Source organism: Triticum aestivum, chromosome 3A (genome assembly GCF_018294505.1).
Source record: "Triticum aestivum cultivar Chinese Spring chromosome 3A, IWGSC CS RefSeq v2.1, whole genome shotgun sequence".
NCBI classification, from domain to species: Eukaryota; Viridiplantae; Streptophyta; class Magnoliopsida; order Poales; family Poaceae; genus Triticum; species Triticum aestivum.
Window position 1 is genome coordinate 523995907 of NC_057800.1, and position 5153 is coordinate 524001059.

Genomic DNA, 5153 nt, shown 5'->3' on the forward strand with positions numbered 1-5153 from the left:
ACGGGACGGCGTGAAGCGCCAAGAGATGGTATCCGGCTGCCCCTCTAGCAGCACCACCTCGTCAAGCATTGCAGCCAAGTTCGTCAGTTCAGGTAAATGCTTGTCAGAAAGGTCAATGGCGAGGTTCGAGAGCCAAGTATCTGCTCTCATGGCTTCTTGAACAATGCGATTTTTTCGAGTGGAAATCTTGAAGAGTGATGGCGCGATGACCTTTGGGCACTGTCCACCTAGCCATCGGTCGTGCCAAAAATTCGTTTTCCTGCCATCTTCAAGTGCTATCTCTGTTGCCGTTGCAAACAGCGCCCGGTCTTTTCCATCACATGGCAGCGGCGATCGCGACCAAGGTGGAGGTGGGTCTTGCCAAGCGAGCCAGAGCCATCGGAGGCGTAGGGCGGTGCCAAATTTTGCGAGGTGCAGCACTCCAAGGCCGCCAAGGTGCTTTGGCCGGCAGATTTGGTTCCAACTGACCCTGCATTTTCCCCCAGTGCAGGCGCTCTCACCGCTCCAGAGCCATGCACGGCAAAGTTGAATCAGTCTCTTCAATGCCCAAGCCGGGAGTTTGTGCACCGTCATCATGTAAATCACCAGCGCGGTGAGACCGGACTTCAGGAGCACCAGACGGCCGCTTTTTGCCATGAGGCCGCCTTTCCACGTTGCGGTTTTGTTGCCAAATTTGGCCAACATCAGGTCTAGGGCAGCTTTGGAAAGGTTTCTAAGGGATAATGGCATTCCCAGGTAAGTGGCTAGGAAGCTTCTTCGAGGGATGCCGAGCGGCGCTAGGATGTCGTCGAGGTTGGTTGAGCCACCTCTAATGGCCATGGCTGAGCTCTTGGTGGCATTGACGTGAAGTCCCGAGGCTTGGGCAAAACATGACAGTATCAGCTGTATCATTGTAGCATCACTCTTTTTTGGGTTCATGAACATTGCCACATCATCGGCATAGAAGAAGGAGCAGCGCATTAGTAGTGTTCGCCCACGGAGCTTTGTGAGGACACCGCGGGACGTGGCCAGGGTAAATCCCCTTTTCTCTCCTCTGGCAGCTCTGAGAGGGGAATGGGGAAGGGAGGCTTCACCAAATCTTGAGGCCTGCCCATGGATCACCAAAGCAAATCTGGGAAGGAGATTCTCTTGGAGTCTAGATCTGACTGAGTGCTCCAGCCGCACGCGGATTCTGCGGCGCCCAGCAGCGAGACCGCATCTCGCCGTTGCTGATCTGCAGAGGCAAAAGCGGTCGCCGGGAGGCCACAGGAGAGTATAAGAGATTGCTCTCCTGTTCGTGGCGCTGGGACCATGAGCTATGTCGTCTGATTGAACGACCAGCTTGTTCCTTGCCGTCCGTGGCAGAGATGGGTAGGGATAAGTATATGAATGTCTTATACTACTCTCCATCCTCCTCCTCCTCTGTCCTAGCAGTATATATGTACTTTATTAGTTGTAAATGTTAAGTAATTCAGAGGTAACGTTGAGTTACTTGTCATTGATGTGTATTGCATTTTTTAGGGAATGAAACTTATATTATTTTGTTTTTGATATTCTGTCCAATTTTGATTGTTGTCTATTCAACACATCCGTAGCAATTATATGAAGTTTTCTATATTAAAAGGTAAATCCATTGTATCCATCTACTACGTATGCCAATCTTTGTTATGCTCATTGTCTTCTCTGCACTTGTTAACATGTGTATATATGAGAGGTGTCAGAAAATGGTAATCTGCATTAGCATGTAATTGATCTCTTTGCATTTGTAGAGTCAAACGCGGAGGAAAGTTGTGGGATCTCTCTGCATTTTTGTGAGAGTTTGGATTTTTTTGGAGAGATTGCATCTCTACATTTTTGTGGGGAGGATTGTGGAGTTTGGCCATGTTTGGTTATTGAGAGATTTTACCCTGTACGTGCCAAATTTTTTTAATTATGGGATGGTTTGATCGCTTGTGGGATGGTCCAGCCTGTTTTTTTAGAGTTGATGTCCAGCTTATTGGGATCGTGAGATTGAGTGTAGAGGTCCGAACTTGTTACGATCTCACGTCCGAGAGATTTACCCTGGTTGCAACATTATGGGTCCAATCTGTTGTGATCTCATGTTACGGGGCCACCTTGTTTATAAAGATCTAACGGTCGTACTTTGTTGATTGGAAATAGGCACACATAATTAAAGGCCGGATGTTTCTAATTGTTGTGGGATTTTTTAAGCTAATTATCTTTATTCTGGTGAACCTGTCAACACGTCCCAGAAATTTTACCTTGGGGTAGGGATAAGTATATCAATGTCTTACTACTCTCCCATCCTCATCCTCTCTCCTAGCAGTATATATGTAATTTATTAGTTGATTCACTTAGTTGATATAAATGTTAAGTGATTCAGAGGTAATGTTCAGTTACTTAGTTATTTTGTTAAATTGCAATTTAGATGATAACCTCATACATTCTGTTGTTATTCATGTAACTGAGTATCATTTATAGGATATAAATTATAGAGTAATTTTACTTGTCATTGATGTGTATTACATTTTTTAGGGAATGAGATGTATATTTTTTATTTGATATTTTGTCCAGTTTTGATTATTGTCTCTTGAACACATCCGTAGCAATTATATGAAGTTTTGTATATTAAAAGGTAAATCCATTGTATCCATCTACTATGTATAAGCCAATCTTTGTTATGCTGATTGTCTTCTATGCGCCTGTTAACATGTATATACATGATAGCGGTGTCAGAAAATGGTAATCTGCATTAGAATTGATTGATCTCTTTCCATTTGTAGGGAGTCAAACGCGAAGGCAAGTTGTGGGCTTCCTAGTTGCTACTGCTTTAGGCTTCCACCTATGTAATGTGTGCTACAACTTCGCATCATTCCTACATCCCTCCACATCGGCTTATTCTTCATAGGTATGTTTCCCCTGTCTAGTTGGATAAAAATATGTTATTTTTATTTGTTGTTACCATATTAGCAAGTTATATTACTGATATGTGTATTAAACCAAAGCAAGACGGGTTACATTTGTTAGATGAAATTTAGTTCATGTGTCTTGATTGATGTGCAAAGAATCGCACCTATTATAGGCGATGCCCATAGTACGGGAGCTTTTCTCATGGCCGTCTTCAACTCAAAGTATGTAGGAAAAAGAGTGCATACCAAGAACATGAAACTCACAAAAGTGCATATCTGATAGCCCTAATTGTATCGACTGATTTGAAGTATTATTTCACTATCTCAATAACGTAAATGGTTTGCCTTACTTTCAACATATTTATTATGTACCCTCTAGCGCTTCTTCAGATTTTCCATCCGATGAGTTCAACAACTTTTCCATATCATAGTGCAGAGTAAATATAATTCTCCCTTCGATCCATATTAATTGTCGCTGACTTAGTACAACTTTGTACAGTGACAATTAAAATGGATCATAGGGAGTAGGAAATTTCATATTCAAGTCAGTAGAATATACTTACTGGGCTGTTATAATTTCTGTATATAACCGCAACCGTTGCAGTAAATATACTTGTCAGTCTCCTTTGTATTTAGTTTGCGACAATCACCACATGACCATTGGATATTTTCTAGTAACAGATCTATTATAGCTATGGTCGTTAAAGTGAAATCCTAAAAGTTTTACCCAAAAGCTCAAAGTTAGGAATCTAAAGAAGTTGAGAGACGTAAATAATTAAAATATGGCTCCATTATAACTGATATGACTCAAAAATAAACATGCGTCATGATTCATTAGTTGATAAATAAGAGTGAAAGATAGTGTTCCATACCTGTCAAGAAGTTTTTGAGTTTTGGCTCTATCTAGATTTGTATATATTATTGTGGCACCGGTTAACTTTACGACCCTATGAAATCAATGACAAATCTATTAGATTTTTGTTTCTTTGTAAATAACAGAGGATCTTATAACATAATTGGACTTACTTTTGGACTTAATTACTTTGCAGTTAGAAATATTAACAGACAAAAATACAATTTGCATGTTTGTTTAAAATAGTAGAACAGTCTGTAATTAAATATGATGATTAAAGTTTTTTGTCTATCAAAGTCATAAGGAGGCTCATGAGTTGGTCGGTTGTATGGTTGATAGAATCCCATATTCTCACTACTCTCACTTGAATGTTCTAGTTTGTGTTTTTGTTGCTCAATAAGCTTCTTGCACGCCATAGTGTTTTGACAGCAAAAGGATTCGAAAATTGTTAGTTGGTTATGTATGAAGCTTTTATCCCAATATAAGTGAACTAATTAATATTTACAAACCTTCTTGATTCAGATGAGAGGTTGTTGGTACCTCAGCAGGTCGGTCGTGACTTCATTGGGCATCGAGTTGCACGATGATGTCGATGTTCGTACGACATCGTGTCGCAGAATCACATGCTTCAATTTGTAGCACCCTGACTATGCTTAACGGCTTGGATAATTCCAGTGGAATGGCTGTAGGATTACCTCCTCCTTGTCGCCTCGGCCACCGCCACTTCTTTGGAGCTTGCATCCACGCCCATCATGTGTTAGCTGTTCGGGGCCCTCTGTCGTATTCGTATATGTGATGTAGGTCATTCTCTCTCCCTCGGCAAGCCTAGCTTTCTTTGCTATTGTTGGTCTCCGGCGGTGAGACTTCGTCCTTGATCAGGTCATCTTCCCAAGGATTTAAGGAAAGCCTCTATATCATAGACTATTAATTGAGATGATTAGGTTCCTGTGATAGGAGCCAAAGTGATTGTTCCTCCACCGCCTACATTTAATCTGATCGAGCGATCAGTGAGATTAAAAAAGTACTTCCTTATAATGACGTGACCTGGTTCTGTGCGTGCCTATTTTTTCTTCCTTCAATGAGGTTATCTGGTTCCGTGCATGCCTACTTTTTTCTTTTGCAAACGGAATTATTGTATCGTTCCTGCATACATGGTTTGGCGTACGGGTCCGTTAGTCCGTTCAGACCTTAACTTTAGTACTTGTTGCCTTATATACGCATATAAACGTGACAACCCAATATGTTGGTACAAACATATTAAATATGAGTTACGTTAAAACTTTTAATCTAAGCCGTTATTATTCTCATCAAACAAACTTTTAATCTAAGCCGTTATTATTCTCATCAAACGGTGCAAATAATATTAGCATATGTGGACAAACATAATAGCTTGTTTGCCTCTTGTTTTAATT

The 5153-nt window shown here is 41.0% G+C and overlaps 1 long non-coding RNA gene across 1 annotated transcript; it reads left to right on the forward strand.

Moving 5' to 3' along the window:
• The first annotated feature begins 703 nt into the window (after positions 1 to 703).
• On the forward strand, positions 704 to 4779 carry LOC123058549 (uncharacterized). Its single transcript, XR_006427232.1, has 3 exons — positions 704 to 1350; positions 2763 to 2887; positions 4264 to 4779. It is a non-coding gene; the product is annotated as an uncharacterized lncRNA (long non-coding RNA).
• The last annotated feature ends 374 nt before the right edge of the window (positions 4780 to 5153 follow it).